Below are 17115 nucleotides of genomic sequence, written 5' to 3' on the forward strand. Positions count from 1 at the left end.
CAGCAACGACAATCATGGAATTGAATCTGAGCTTCCATTGTGATGTAATGAGAAGGCAGGGCTGGATTGGTCGGTTGGTGTGAGCTACATCTTGCAGTAGAGGCAGCTCCCACCAAGACCAAAATGAGGTAATGGCATTGGCATGTTTAATAGGTTAAATATAACCGATTGACACTTAAAACTAATACTGACTTTTTTTGCTTTTAAAATCCATTCTCTTTAATGAGATTATTTGTGTATTCTAAACTACACAGGTAATTTTTTTTCATTGGTTTAATCCTTTGAGTGTCGGAGTGGCTGCGGCGCCAGAAAGCCCCTCCGTGAAGTCGCACTCATTTGCGCGCTCCTCCACGACCACATAATCTCCTTGTCACTGTTGTGACGTGAATGGAAGAGGAGGATCCAGCTCTCCCGTTCATATCCCGCCCAGCCCTCCTGGGAAGAGGGAATGCCATCTCGTCTAGAAAAGGAACAAAAAAGGCATGCCATACATCATAAGGGCGCCTAGCGAGCCGGCCCTCAGGGCAATCGTACGTCGTTTGTCCATAGGGCACTCAAGCTGTTAAAGTAATTATAATACTACCATTAGTCAAAGTGCTGAATATGTAGAAAAATTATTATCTAATGAAGCATGAATTTCAGAGAATCAATTTTCCATGGGAAACATCTATCTAAGGCAGCCAGTTAAAAAAACAAATAAGTGTGTATGTATGTATATGTGTGTGTATATATCTATATATATATATATATATATACATACATACATACATACATACATACATACATACATACATACATACATACATTTTTAAGTTATGGTGGGTGAAAAAGGCAACAAAAAACCTCCACCGTTGGCATATAGCCAATAAAGAATATCACTTGTGAGCACATTCACATGTCTTAGGCCGAGGCCCCGCTGACTCAGTCAGCGCGCCCTCACTGCATGCAGGCGGCGCGTTGAGAGGCAATTGACTGCTACCTGCGGTCTGTAGGGAGCAGAGAGGGGGGGGGGGGTGGTTTGAGCGGAGGGCTGCAGCGGGGGTCTCCAGGCAGCAAGAGTTTATAGCGAGCCCCCACACATGCCCTCTGCTGCTCACTCTCCGTGCTGCCCCTCCCCCCCCCTTCTGGTCCGTCCGTCTCCCACACACATATACACATACATACATACACACTTCCCCACCCCCCCTACCTTTTTGGAGTTGGCGGAAGCTCTGACACTCCAGCCCCCGGTGCTGATTGACTCACCAGCGCACCACGTGACGCGTCACCGCTCGCGATCGCAATCCTCCTGCATCCCCTGTCGGCTGACGCATCACAGCGCGTTGTGAGCCTCGCCGGAAGGAGGCAGCGGGGACAGACCGGCAGGTCTGCAGCGGGTCCTCAGCCTTGGACAGGTCTGCAACCCTGTCTTACAACCATTATCACCTAGCATACAGTGCTCCCACTGCAGCAAGGGATTCTGGGAAATGACATGCAAATGAGAACACAATGTGTCACCTTTTGCCTGGAATATCCATTCACATGGAGCCCATTTAAGCAGATGCAACGCCGTTCACAGTGTGTGTGTATATCTCTCTCTATGTATAATATGTGTATATCTGTGTGTATATATATATATATATATATAATTTCTCATACAGTTGGGTGAAAAAGACAGTACACCCTCTTTGAATTCTATGCTTTTACATATCAGGACATAACAATCATCTGTTCCTTAGCGGGTCTTAAAATTAGGTAAATACAACCTCAGATGAACAACACATGACATATTACACTGTGTCATGATTTAGTTAACAAAAATAAAGCCAAAATGGAGAAGCCATGTGTGAAAAACTAAGTATACCTTATGATTAAATAGCTTGTAGAACCACCTTTAGCAGCAATAACTTGAAGTAATCATTTTCTGTATGACTTTATCAGTCACTCACATCGTTGTGGAGGAATTTTGGCTCACTCTTCTTTACAACGTTGCTTCAGTTCATTGAGGTTTGTGGGCATTTATTTATGCACAGCTCTCTTAAGGTCCTGCCACAGCATTTCAATCGGGTTGAGGTCTGGACTTTGACTGGGCCATTGCAACACCTTTATTCTTTTCTTTTTCAGCCATTCTGTTGTAGATTTTGCTGGTGTGCTTGGGATCATTGTCTTGTTGCATGACCCAATTTCGGCCAAGCCTTAGCTGTCGGACAGATGGCCTCACATTTGACTCTAGAATACTTTGGTATACAGAGGAGTTCATGGTTGACTCAATGACTGCAAGGTTCCCAGGTCCTGTGGCTGCAAAACAAACCCAAATCATCATCCCTCCACCACCGTGCTTGACAGTTGGTATGAGGTGTTTGTGCTGATATGCGGTGTTTGGTTTTCGCCAAACGTGGCGCTGTGCATTATGGCCAAACATCTCCACTTTGGTCTCGTCTGTCCAAAGGACATTGTTCCAGAAGTCTTGTGGTTTGTTCAGATGCAACTTTGCAAACCTAAGCCGTGCTGCCATGTTCTTTTTAGAGAGAAGAGGCTTTCTCCTGGCAACCCTTTTAAACAAACCCTACTTGTTCAGACTTTTTCTAATTGTACTGTCATGAACTTTAACATTTGACATGCTAACTGAGGCCTGTAGTGTCTGAGATGTAACTCCTGGGTTTTTTGCAATTGCACGGTCTGACCTTGGGATGAATTTGGTGGGACGTCCACTCCTGGGAAGATTGGCAACTGTCTTAAATGTTTTCCGCTTTTGAATAATCTTTCTCACTGTAGAATGATGGACTTTAAATTGTTTGGAAATGTCCTTATAACCCTTCCCAGTTTGATGGGCAGCAACAATTGCTTCTCTAAGATCATTGCTGATATCTTTCCTCCTTGGCATTGTGTTAACACACACCTGAATGCTCCAGACCAGCAAACTGCTAAAACTTCGGCTTTTATAGAGGTGGTCACACTTGCTGATGATCAATTAATCAAGGGCATTTGATTAGCAGCACCTGTCTGCTACTTAGCATCTTAATTCCTATGGAAGCAGTAAGGGTGTACTTAGTTTTTCACACATAGCTTCTCCATTTTGGCTTTATTTTTGTTAAATAAATCATGACACGGTGTAATATGTCATGTGTTGTTGTTCATCTGAGGTTGTATTTACCTAATTTTAAGACCTGCTAAGGAACAGATGATTGTTATTATGTCCTGATATGTAAAACCATAAGATCACACATTCGCATATAAGATTAATCTTAATATATAAAATCGAATGGTTAGTGAGGTTAGTGCTATCTGCGGTGAATCTGATTGGTCCGTGACTCATTGGCCAAGAGGTACGCCCCACTGTGACATCACCTCCTTCACTCTCACACACTTGCAGTCACACCACACGGCCAGAACCTCTGAGGACTCCTTGGTACACAGTCACCCCCTCACACTCACACACTCAGTGTCACACTCAACACTGTACACACACTCACACTCAACCCTGTACACACACACAGTCACCCCTGTGTACACACACATTCACACTCACCCCTGTGAAACAACAACCTGTACACACACACACACACACACACACACACACACACACACACACACTCTCAGCCCTGTGTACACACACACACTGTCAGGCCTGTGTACACACACACACACTCTCACCCCTGTGTACACACACACACCTCCTCCCCTCATCTCCATCCCCGGCGGGGGAACAGGCAGCGGACCTCGCGGCGCCTCATCTCCATCCCCGCGCAGCGGACCCCCTTCCTCCCTCGCGATGCGCCTAAGATGGCGGCGGCGCCGAGTGACAAGATGTCCCTGTGCACACGCGCGCACATTACACCCCCTCCGCTCACCTCTCCCGGCGCTCCCGCTCCCCTCATCTCCATCCCCGGCGGGGGAACAGGCAGCGGACCTCGCGGCGCCTCATCTCCATCCCCGCGCAGCAGACCCCCTTCCTCCCTCGCGATGCGCCTAAGATGGCGGCGGCGCCGAGTTAGATGTCCCTGTGCACACGCGCGCACATTACACCCCCTCCGCTCACCTCTCCCGGCGCTCCCGCTCCCCTCATCTCCATCCCCGGCGGGGGAACAGGCAGCGGACCTCGCGGCGCCTCATCTCCATCCCCGGCGGGGGAACAGGCAGCGGACCCCCTTCCTCCCTCGCGATGCGCCTAAGATGGCGGCGGCGCCGACTGAGAAGATGGCGGCGGCCGGAAGTAGTTCCCTCGCGGCGCCGAGTGACAAGATGGCGGCGGCCTGAACTACAGCTAGGTGTCGCGTGTGTGTCGCTCTAGGTGACGTGTGTGTGTGTGTCTCACTGTGTGTCTGTGTGACAGTGTGTGTGTGTGTGTGACACTGTGTGTGTGTGTGACACTGTGTGTGTGTGTGTGTGTGTGTGTGTGTGTGACACTGTGTGTGTGTGTCACACTGTGTGTGTGTCTTGCCCCCCCTGCCTTTCATGCCCCCCCCGCCTTTCACGCCCCCCCCCGCCTTTCACGCCCCCCCCGCCTTTCACGCCCCCCCCCCCGCCTTTCACGCCCCCCCCCGCCTTTCACGCCCCCCCCCGCCTTTTACGTCCCCCCTGCCTTTCACGCCCCCCCCTGCCTTTCACGCCCCCCCTCACGGCCTCCGGGCAACGCCGGGTATATCAGCTAGTGAATACATATGTGCTTGGTAATTCTTAAATGTGGTCTGGCTGGGATTCGTCTGGTAGAGGGTTGGGAATCTAAAAGTCCTTGTGGCATCTAAAAAGGTCTTAACCTTTCTATTTAACGCTTCAGTGAATTTCAGCTTCTATGATAAATAACTTGTTAAGTTTTGATTGTCTCATTAATTGTAATGGTTAAAACGTCACCTCTAATGTTATAAAAGGGGAACTTGGTCACAAAGTTCATCTGTCAAGTCTTTCAAGTGGACCTAAATTATGCTGGATTCTCAGTCCATTCTCTGTCACAGTCAGTAACGCTCCCATTCATCCAGTCAGCCAAGCACACTTCCTACGTGTAATATCTGCCCCCGCCCCCCCCCATCTCTCCTTCCCTTCTCACATTCACGTGGTTTTCTAAATCTTGCTAATTTTTCCACCCTTTTCTCTGTCACTCCACAACTAAAACTCTCAGGCATATCCTCATTACAGGCATATCCCGGTTTAAGTACATTTTCGCTTTACATACTTGCTCTGGACCCATTGCTTACGTTAATGCGGGGTATGTCTGTATCTCCCAACATGCTTATTGCAGCCTTATCTGGTTGTTCTGCCTCCCAACTCCATACTCCTACTGATGGAGCAGTCGTTATTCGAACACTTCATATGTCATGTACGTCGGAATCCCGATTTGAAACCGCGGGATGAATTCCAGCCTCCCCGCACTAAGATGCGAGCGTGGCGAGTGCAGAAAAACTAATTTTAGTGTTCTGGCTATTAAAAAGATGAAATTGACACAGTGGCACAGTAGCACAGTACTGTACACAGTACAATTCATCCATTTTATTGCGAACGAAGAAACAGAATCCATGAAATTCAAACAAAACATCCGCGATAAGCGTGGGTGCCTGGGGCGCGTTCATCAGCAGATAACTCAAAATCGGTGCCAAGATGTGTTCGAATAACGGCTGCTCCATCAGTATCTCAATCTACCCAAAATGCCTCTGCAAGAGTTATCTCGCCCTCCCCTCAATTGTGAAATCCTTTCAGAGACTCCCTAGAGAGCTCTGCATTAACTATAAAATACTACTGGCTTTCTTTCAAGGCTCTGCCTTCACCTTGAGAAAGGCAGTATTTGACTGCCGAAACGTTGGACTTTATGGCATATTAAACCTCCTTTTGAGTAAGACCGTGTGCCTGATTCTTCTTCTTTGTACTGGAACATATGGGACTACAGAAGCTCCCCAGGACCAGCGCACCGGCAGCTAAGTACCCCACCTCTATTACAATTGATATTGAGTGCGTGTCTCATCCTCTTTCTTTCAAGGCTCTACATTCTTTTACCCAGTCTTGTATCTGGCTCTAATCTCCTGCTGTTCCCCTTCTCCTTCCTTATGCTAAACCACCCGAGGAAGTAATGTCTTGTACGGAATGTGTTGTGGCATTTTCGGTTGCGCCATCATGTTACCCCGTGACCCCGCCATCATGAGGACTTATCGGTGAAATTCCGCGCAGCGTCTTGCTATTCTGGGGGTTGGAGGGGCAATTTCCAGAGCACTTATTTATTTAAAAAATGTTTTACCAGGAAGTAATACATTGAGAGTTACCTCTCGTTTTCAAGTATGTCCTATTGCATGGACAGTTGAATGAATATGTGTGTGTGTGTGTGTGTATTTGTGAGATGGCATAGTCGATAATTGGCATTAGTATCTGCTGTGCGATACACTTTCTGACCAACAGACTTCGGGATGATTTGTTCCTTTAAAGTACACCTAGTTTGGCATAGGTTTTGGATGTCAGGGTATCAACGTGCATCCCAAATGTTAAATGGGAGTCAAACCATATGACCAAGTATTTAAAACTAGTAACAGGAGTTAGGGTGGTATTAGCGTTGGTTCTGATCTGGAGCTCCGTCATTGGAAGCTTTAAAAATTTAGCCTTGGTCCCAAATACCATTGTTACAGACTTGTCAGTGTTTAAAACCCGTTTGTTTTGAGAAATCCAATTTTCAAGTCTCAAGGTCAGAGAGGCTAGGGCTGTGTGCATTTAAGATTGTGTCATCTGCATGAGCAGATCATTGATGAACACCAAGAAAAGTTGGGGCCCCAGAACAGAGCCTTGCGGGACACCACAGGTGATATCCAAGGGGTTGGAGTTAGAGCCTGAGATGGACACATGTTGGTATCTACCCGATAGGTAGGAATGAATCCAGTTTAACGCATGCTTCCCTATTCCATAGCACTGGAGTTTGTTATACACCTTGACTCTTAAAAAGCACCGCAATACTCTGAACAGCTTGATCTTCTTTTTTTTTTTATATATATATGGAAGTTTATATATACTTTTAATTCAATTAATTTATACCCTTTTAATCTGGTGCGCTTTTCTATGATCTCATTCCTTGTGCTGCTGAAGGCTGTCTCCTCTCTGCTTCATTTGTCTCTACAGCACTCTCGCATCAAAAATGTTTTCTTTCTTCTGGCTTCCTATCTGTGTTATGGTGGGGTATAAAAGGATCTTCCTACCCCTAGAATTTGCCATTCCACATATCTCCCAATTTTTAAGTCATGCCTTAAATCTCGCCTCCGAGAAGGAAGTGGTTAAATTGAAGCAGGAATGAACCCTAAGTAACCCCCATTTTGTAAGTGGGTTAGAACCTGTGGGTCATCCAGAGCTGAATATTTCATGAGATTCTTGATGTTGAAGTAACCAGTACTACTTTAAAATGGAATTCAAAGCGCTGTCCACTTGGAAGCCACAATCGATGATGTTGCGTTTTCCTTTTGGCCTGAGATTTGGCAGCCATTTTGTTTTCCTTACACCAGTAAGTTTCGCTGGACCCGGGGATTCCCATAGCTCAAAGTAGTAGTGTTTGACTCCAGGGGACTCCACGGTTCCCAACCTATAAAGGAAATGGGTAAAAAACAGTGCAGAGGAACTGCTCCTTTAAAAGTTGCATTTTCTCCAGCACGTTTTGTTATTTAAAGCAGGGGTGCACAAACTTTTATAAGTCTCCTCCCCCCATTACCTGCTGTACATCGTCTTCTGACATCGCAACGTCGTGTGACACCGTGGCGTCATTTGACTCTGCGTTACCGTGGCGACGTGTCGCTGGAGACCAGCTAAGGGAATCTAGAGGCTTCGCGTACGCTCCCTGGCATTTAATTTAAATGCCTTGGGGGGGAAGAGTGCAGGGCCCCGCCACCCCCCAAATCTTGCGCACCCCTGATTTTAAAGCATCAAGCCGTTTGAAGAGAAATCACAAATGTAGCCATTTTTAGTGGTCCCCGCAATAATGTTTTTTACTTCAAATCATTTTAAATAGTTTTTGAGAATGAAACCTTGAAAATACTGGAGACCATTTCTGCTTGGTGCTGGAGCACATTTTGATAGATTGTTAGGCCAAGTTTCACTGTGGGACATTGGTTCATAATCCGAATGACACAGCTTGGGCCTGGCTAGCATTTCTCATTAATGGATAGCATTTTATTAACTCGGGCTTTATTCCTGTGGCTTCTGTTAGAGAAAATGACAGAACATCACAAGTTGTGCGAAATCTATAAGCCGATGTCTTTAGAATGAAAGTAAAGAATCACAGTGAGAGGCATTAAAAGGTTTGTTTACACTTCCATCTTCACAAAAAAAATGAGTAACTTGTTAGACACAATTTCTAAACTTCCGTCTGAAGTAACGACCTGCTTCACTCAAATATATATCTTGTGCATCTATTAAAGGGCATGTGGTTCAACTCTCTTGAACATCATTTTTGGTATCTTCTTGTCATATTTTGAAATTCATGGAATGCCACGCCCAGAAACACAGGGTCTCACAGATTATTATAGTAAGCAAACACAAATACAAATATGACCAACTCCTTGATCATTAGTAACTTCTGAATTTGACTTTTTTATCTGCACTATAATATGAACTTAGCTGTGCATGTATTTTTTGAACGGTATTGTTGCTTTAAGCTTTTAACACTAGAACCCCCAAATAATAACAGCTGAAACTCATCGGCTGAGTACTCTGCTAATCGTCGTCTTCCTGCCTTATTTCTGTGTTGGACCGCGATTATACTCCTCGTGTTGCTGCTTGTGGGCGCGATGAGGATATACTTACCAATCCCTATGAGCTCCCCTAGTGCGCGCACGACGGAGCGCGATGGCGCGTGCGTGTTTTTGAAAAGACAAAACATGTTGTCTTTTCAGGCGACGGTCTCGTCACGTGAGCGGTTCAGCCAATGAGGTGTGAACCGCTCACGTGACGTCACGGCCATGCCCCCGCCACACCTCCCCATTGCCGGAACATCACTGGAAAGCACAGTTCCCACATCGTGCCGGTGGCTGGCGCGTATCACGTGCTCACACTCCGTGCCTTAGAGGGCAGGACAGTAAGCACTAAATGAAATCAACTTTTGCATAATTAATTTACCGTGAGGGATGAAACACATTTTATTTCTGGTCCATGAAATGAATTTTTTAAAAATTATGTAGGATTTGTTTTTTCTGCATTGACTGCAATGGGATTTTCCGTGTAACAAATCCCCCGGGCAGCACTTTTGCAGTTTAATGAATAACCTTCTACGTACTGTTGGGTAACACATGCAAAGTACAATGTTCATGCTATAATGTGGGGTGCACAAAAAGTCTGACTTGCTCACTGACTCGCACTCTGAGACTCAGGCTGCGGTTATACAGCCGAACTGCGGGGGAGAGGGGAGGGGTGCGCGCATCAGCGACGTCGCAGAGTGACATGTGCACATGCTACTGCGAGCGCGGCTGCAGGCTGAAATCTGTTTTTTGATTGGACGGTCGCGTGACGCGGCAGTCGCAACCAGAAAATAAATTTGCAAAACGCTTCAACTGTCGCCCACATTGCAGTAGCAAGCGGGGAGACAGTCGCATTTGGTATAGGCAGTTTTCACGCCGCGCGGTGTCTGTGGGCGACCAACACGGGTGTTTATGTGTATAATCGCAGCCTCACACTCCCCTCCCTCACTGACTTGCTTCCTCACACTCCTCCCACTCACTGACTCGCTTCCTCACAATCCTCCCCCTCTCCCTCACTGACTCGCTTTCTCACACTCCTCCCCCCCTCTCCCTCACTGACTCGCTTCCTCACACTCCTCCCCCTCTCCCTCACTGACTCGCTTCCTCACACTCCTCCCCCCCTCTCCCTCACTGACTTGCTTCCTCACACTCCTCCCCCTCACTGACGCGCTTCCTCACACTCCTCCCACTCTACCTCACTGACTCGCTTCCTCACACTCCTCCCCCCCCTCTCCCTCACTGACTTGCTTCCTCACACTCCTCCCCCTCACTGACTCGCTTCCTCACACTCCTCCCCCTCTCCCTCACTGACTCGCTTCCTCACACTCCTCCCCCTCTCCCTCACTGACTCGCTTCCTCACACTCCTCCCCCTCTCCCTCACTGACTCGCTTCCTCACACTCCTCCCCCTCTCCCTCACTGACTCGCTTCCTCACACTCCTCCCCCTCTACCTCACTGACTTGCTTCCTCCCCCTCCTCCCCCTCACTGACTCGCTTTCTCACACTCCTCCCCCTCTCCCTCACTGACTCGCTTCCTAACACTCTTCCCCCTCTCCCTCACTGACTCGCTTCCTCACACTCCTCCCCCTCTCCCACACTGACTCTCTTCCTCACACTCCTCCCCCTCTCCCTCACTGACTCGCTTCCTCACACTCCTCCCCCTCTCCCACACTGACTCGCTCCCTCATACTCCTCTCCCTCTCTGACTCGCCCCCTCTCCCTCACCCCCTCACCCCCTCTCCCTCACCCCCTCACACTCCACCCCCTCACACTCCACCCCCTCACACTCCACCCCCTCACACTCCACCCCCTCACACTCCACCCCCTCACACTCCACCCCCTCACACTCCACCCCCTCACACTCCACCCCCTCACACTCCACCCACTCACACTCCACCCACTCACACTCCACCCACTCACACTCCACCCACTCTCATTGACGCTCCCTCACACTCATTGTGTGACGGATCAGTCCACACCACAAAACACTGGCGCTAGGGAAAACATTGTAGGTGACCAGGCACCGGGGACATTTCCATCTCTGTGCTATTGTGAGTTCCAGTAGTAGTTCATTTCTAAAGCTTGGTTCATACAGTGTATATATGGTAAATAAACACAAGAATTTGCTTTCAGTACACTATCCAATGATAGATATTAATATAAGGCACTACTCACTATTCAAAAATATTTAGGTTGTAAATGTATGAGTTGTGGCATAGTGATCCGAGCAATGGTCAGAAGACACTCACTTGTTGCTTGAGTTCCGCACTCCCCCCTTACTTGTATGACCTTGCCCCAGTCACCTCAAGACTGTTAATTCGTTAGATCAGGGGTGTGCAAACTGGGGGACGTGATATTTTCCAGGGGGAGTGTCGCGGTTACAGAGGTCCTGTAAATGCCAGGGGACCGCGCAAGGCCTCTAAATCACTTACCTTGGCTTCCAGCAACATGACGTCATGTTACCATGGTGACGTCACATGACCCCGTGGCATTATTGGACGCCGGAGCCAAGGTGGAGGGAGTAAGCAGGGGCAGACAACATGCAGGGGGGGGGGGAATTTGCACCCCACCGCCGCCTTAGATTATAAACTGTGATTCTTTAATATAATCGCAATCAAAATGGTTGATTTTGAGCTTGACCTTCCTGCATCATTACCACAGGTAACGAACGGCAAGGGTGTTTATCATTTCGGATAGGGTGGGGGGGGAGAGGTCTTTATTTGTGGGTGTGGGGCGCGGGGTGTCTTTTGCATACACATTTACTGTTATGGAGAGAATTATATTTTGTTTACGTGTAGGCCAGTATTCTTTGCTGTAATGCGCAAACTGGGGGGCGTGACTCCCTGGGGGGCGTGTGACTGCCTGCGGGGGGTGCACGGTTTACAGAGGCCCAGTGTGCTTCCCGGGGGAGCTGCAGGGCCTCTGTAAATCTTTACTTACCTTGGCTCTACACACGTCGCCATGACGCCGGGGTGAGGTGGGGCCGGCATGGGGACGTAGGAAAAAAAGTTTGCGCCCCCCTGCTGTAATGTATAGATTGCGATGGACCACTTTTTTCCTTGACGGTGAATGTCGGTGGTATTTTTACAGCCCTGACTACGGTATAATAGTGTGAGACATAGGGGCCTATTCTAGTAGCTCCAAAGTGTGACAAACGGCTTCTAAAGTGCACTTTCCGATCGTATAAGCATGCTTTGCTGCTATTCTGTAAGCTCTTATCACCTGTCCAAACCGTGTCTAAATGGCTTTTTTTTAGAAGCCGTTTCCCCCTTGTTCTTCCGGTCGGTTTGTCAAAAAAAGGCTCAAACTCGCATTTTTTTTGCTCCCAACTGCTATTCTAATAGCTCCGTTATGCAAACTGCTTCTAAAAACTAAAAAAAAAAATCTGTTTTACTACCACCTAAAGAGTGGCGAGATTTGGTATTGCGAGCTACAGCCAGAGTCTGCAATATGGGTTTTGGTCGCTCAGCCAAACCCATAAACCAGACTGGGAATGGAGTTCGCTCACCCTCGGGTCATCCTGCTTCTAAAGCAAGTACAATCCCGGCGGTTGTCACTTTTTTTTAGAAGAGGTGATCTGCAATACAGAATACCGTGTGTGTGTTTTTTTGTTTGTTTTTTTCCTCTCGCGTTTCATTTCACTTCTTGTGAACATGTCAAATCGTGCAGTGTGGCAATGGCAACTTCGGAGCTTGTAGAATAGGCCCGATAATGAGTATCTTACATTTGAACAATAGAAAATGAATATTTTTTTTTTTTAAATATATTTTTGTTGTCTGCCGGGTCCTTTTTTTTTATTTTTATTTAATAATAACTTTATTTCATATAGCACTTTTTCCCAACGGGACTCAAAGCGCTTCACAATTACAGTATAGTGCGCAGAATGCAGCACATAGCAGTTTTACAGACACAGATTTACTGCAGGTCTTCCTTTTTCAGGTAGACCTATATTTAAAAAGGTGTTTTATCCACATTTGGTCTAATACAACTATTTACTTTTGAGTATACAGTCGTTAAGGGATTTGTGGGGTAATTCTATATAGTCTTTAAGAGGCATATTTAGACAGATTTGTGTATCTTTTAGGCCATTTTCTAGATGTTGTTTTTTTTGTTGCTCCTAGTGTTTCCTTTAACGTTTCCAAATGTGAGATAAAGGACAAAAGGGAGCAAGCTGTTCTTGTTATCTTTTTGCACACAGATATGAAGCGGTTTTATAAATTGGCTTTCTTTAGAACTCAGGCAAATCAGGATGCTTGATGAACAGCCCAAATACCACCCTCATCTGTGGATCTGTGAGGAGCCAGATGGACTTTGAGTTATTTGTGACTCATTTCTAAACAGCATTTACGTTTTTATGACTGTTTGAGTAGCGGTTGTTTGTTTAGTGACCTGTATGCATTTAGACAGTGAAATGATCCATTGTTTATTGCACAGTAGATGTTCATGAAATTGCCATGCAATGAATTTGACAGGAGTTTTCATGCCATAGTGACCTGATTGGCATGATCACAGTTTTTAATGAATAAGTGCAATTTACTAATGATTAAAGGTTTGGAATAATACATTTTTTATTAAAGAATGCTTTTCTGATCCTAGTCTCTTAAGGTTGGTACTATGTATCTTTTGACTGAGAAAGGTTAATCAGGTAGTTACAACTACCTCCTACAATCTGCGATTTAAAAAAAATACATGGACTCATTGCTTTGGAGTTGTTTGTCGAGAAGCAAGTTATATCGGCATCTCTGCGTAAATGGTTGCACACATTAATGGGCAGTGGCCATACGACCATGTGACGGCGCTTCAGGCCTTGTCACCTCTTCAGGATCCATTAGGAAACGTTTTCACAAAGGGTGAAGCTCCGACATGTTTTGCTCTCGAAGGCTAGATCCATTCAATCGGGTGTTCATAATGTAGCGTTGCCCAAATCGGTGACGGACGTAATCTTTGCTGAGGTTAACGCGTATCCTCAAAACTAATTATATGCGAAAAGCACAGCGATTGTATGCCTAATGAGCGTAGGTTTCTTGTCACTGTTATTGTAGCACATCGTTGATTACCAATAACGTGATGTTAAGTATGTCTCACTCTCATCTAAGCACTAAATAACTTCCATCATCCTTTTTCAGGGTCGGTATGGGATTAGCGCCAAGTTTTACTAACGTAATGTTAAAATCCCCACATTAACCATAAGAGACTTTAGGGAATATGGGCTGTTCAGATGAAAAAGCAGCATTTACCCTCTCAGTAATGCCCATTATAGTTAACACAATGATCTTTTCAGGTGAAAACCTGACCATGTTACTTTATTGTTCTTTTGAATATACAGTACACTCGCTCTAAGGCTTACTTCGCTGGCACCATGAGGGTAGCCTGAGGCCTGTAATGTAGTGGGCGCGCGTGCCTGTGCGAACTCTCATGCACGTGACGCACACTTTTTGTGTGTACGGTCCATGCTGCTGTGAGCGACAGGCTTGGAAGGTACTGTGTGTGTGTGTGTGTGTCACTGGGGAAGCTGTGTGTGTGTGTGGGTGTGTGTGTGTATTAAAAATTTAAAAAAAAAAGATATGCTGTGAGAATAAATTATTTATTAATATTGTACACACACACATACAGTACATTGCGGTAGCGGCGCGAATCTCCAGTCCTCAAGCCGCACCAACAGATTAGGTTTTCAGGATATCCCAGATTCAGCACAGAAGCCACCTGTGTAGGGACTGATTGAGCTACCTGTGCTGAAGCAGCGATATCTTGAAAATCTGACTGGGGCGGGGTTGAGGACTGGAGTTGAGCACACCTGTGTTTAGTCACTTAACAGAGCTTTGTGGATCTTGGCCTTTGTGGGTTATTCATTACACTGTGTGATTGTGCCGATCGCAGCACTATTGTACAGAAACTCCCACTGACTTCAATGGGAGTTATCATGCGATAGTGCCCTGATCAGCAGTACTGCAGTTTAATCAATAACGCCATTTGTATCTTGACTTTCATACAAACATGGTGGTAAACCAACATGCTGTTATCCATTGTGATGCGTGGGCGTTCTATTGGTAATATGTTACTATCTGTTATTGTTGTGCTTGGAGTTCTATTCTGGTGCGTAAAGCACAGGCAAATAAAGTGACTTCCCCAATGTATCACGTAGAATTTACACTGGGATTTGATTTGGTTTTCTCACATCAAAAGGTAGTGTGTGTTCTTCCCATTAAGCCTTTCTTTTTACCTTTTGATGTATGTTCAATTTGCTACTCAGCCAGATTAATTCTCTGGATAAAAATAAATAAAATAAATAAAATGCTGACCGAGCACACCATAATATCCAAGCACTGCAGTTTTAACTGCGTTTTCTATTGCTTTCAGCTATGTTTGTATTTTCTCTACTGTACTACCTGAGTGAGCCCTATTAACCCTTTGGGTCCCCCAAGACATGGTAACTGCGGCGGTGTAGTATGTTTGGTCGCGGCAGTTTCTCCGCAACCTCGCCGCTGGCGCTTAGCCGCCACTTGCCTCACCACAAGGGCATCTTGCCGCTGACTGCTTCGCCGCCAAGGTAAGCCCCTAACCTTAGCCCTTACCCTAACAACGCCTCAACTTCACCTTTACCAGTCTACTTGCCCTAAAAATCTTACCCCAGACCCCTTACCCTATTAACCCCTCCGCTTAAAAAATGTACCCTGGTTCCCTTACCCTATAAACTTTACCCCGGGCCCCTTATCCTAAAATGTAACCCCCTAACCCTAAACCTCTTACAATTAGCCCCTAACACTAATAATAAATACTAATGCACTTACCTTAGCAGAGACGGCTACATGGCAGTGGCAAGGTAGCTGGGGCAAGATGTCCCATTCCACTGTAGGGGCCCCATGATGTAGTGGCTACGTCATGCCCGTAGAGTGCTTCTTTTCTTGTGGAGATCTCATCTGAAAGCGAACTGCAGGGAAGTGGATGAGGACGTCTCCTCTCTATTTCCTGGTTAAGGGATGCCGCGGTCACCTGATCGTGGTTTTCCGGAGGGGCTGTGGCACTTTGATGCCGCGGCCCCCCACAGCACTCAGAGGGTTAAGTAAATGAATACTAACCATCCATGCTAGATTCTTCTGATCTATAAACTTATATTTTAGTTAATGTATAGTGTTATTGGAAACGGATACAATTGGTGTGTGTGTGTGTGTGTGTGTGTATATACACATATACACAAAAAAAAACACAAAACCCCAGCAAGCTCTCTTTGGGAACCCCTGAGGTATGTATGTATATATGTATGTATGTATGTATGTATGTATGTATATGTGTATATATGTATATAACTATCAAAAAGGAGTGCTATTGAGAGTGGCATATGTATACAGCAGACAGAGAAGCCCAATCCTACATCCAACATGACAGAAATACACAGTAAAATACTTATTCTCTTGAAAAAAGGTCATTTAGTTTAACCCTTTGGCCAAAGCGTTGTAAGCTTGCGAGCCACGACAAGGCAGACACCCGTTCGCAAGTCCTAACACTACCAGATAAAATACTAATATACCTCTATTAGGATTAAAATTCTCATTTACCTCTATTAGGAGGGAGAAAGACCACATTGGATCTATATCCAGTAGAATGTATCATTCATTCGTGGCTCGCAAGCTTACAACGCTTTGGCCAAATGGTTAAACTAAATGACCCTTTTCCAAGAGAATATGTCATGTTGGATGTAGCATTGGGCTTCTCTGTCGTTGTGTGTGTGTGTGTGTGTGTGTGTGTGTGTGTGTGTGTGTGTGTGTGTGTATATATTATACTTTATAATATATACGTTATATATTAGTACAATGGTTTGTTTTTTTTTCTCTTTTTTTCGTTTTCTAACTGCTACTATTTAAGCTGCAATCCCGCTGTTTTACTCTTCCTGCCCCCTCTCTTTTTATTTTTATGGGATCAGGGGAGTCCGTGGAGCTAAACTGCACTGTTTTCAGTTCCAGGAACGCCCCAGTTCCCAAGATATCAGCTGTTGAAAGTACCGGTATTCCTTTAGTTTCGCACCAGGACTGTATTGCCTGCCTAATAGAAAGCCACAACAGTGGTTAGTGTTGTGACTTCCTATTGGTCTGTGTGATGTGAGCGATGTGAATGACCATTTTATTTTTCCTTGAGGGAACTAAAACACAGGTACTTTCCCCGGTAAGTAGCTAATGAACTAGAGGGTTCTTAGAGTTGAAAATGCCACAGGTCCGCTCCGGGAAGCACCCAGTTCCTATCCGGTAAAAAAAGGAAACGAAAAACAGCCGAGATGGCTGCTTAGGGAGGAATTTAAAGTTACCGAACAGCCTTTGTGCTTTGACAGAAATAGGCGCAGATCTCTTTGTAGTTTAACATACAGCCCATATATTCTTAATATGTATGTTTCTGAATAGATTTGCAAAGCGCTGAGCTTACCTAGTGTGTTATCAGACTTTTGCTTTCTCATTGT

The 17115-nt window shown here is 45.9% G+C and overlaps 2 protein-coding genes across 7 annotated transcripts in view; both read left to right on the forward strand.

Moving 5' to 3' along the window:
* The window catches only part of ZBED1 (zinc finger BED-type containing 1), a 133136-nt gene that overhangs the window by 113523 nt on the left and 2498 nt on the right, over window positions 1-17115 (forward strand). The gene's annotated exons all lie outside the window — the stretch shown is intronic.
* The window catches only part of DHRSX (dehydrogenase/reductase X-linked), a 576187-nt gene that overhangs the window by 8794 nt on the left and 550278 nt on the right, over window positions 1-17115 (forward strand). The gene's annotated exons all lie outside the window — the stretch shown is intronic.

Source organism: Ascaphus truei, chromosome 3, assembly GCF_040206685.1.
Source record: "Ascaphus truei isolate aAscTru1 chromosome 3, aAscTru1.hap1, whole genome shotgun sequence".
Classification (NCBI taxonomy): Eukaryota; Metazoa; Chordata; class Amphibia; order Anura; family Ascaphidae; genus Ascaphus; species Ascaphus truei.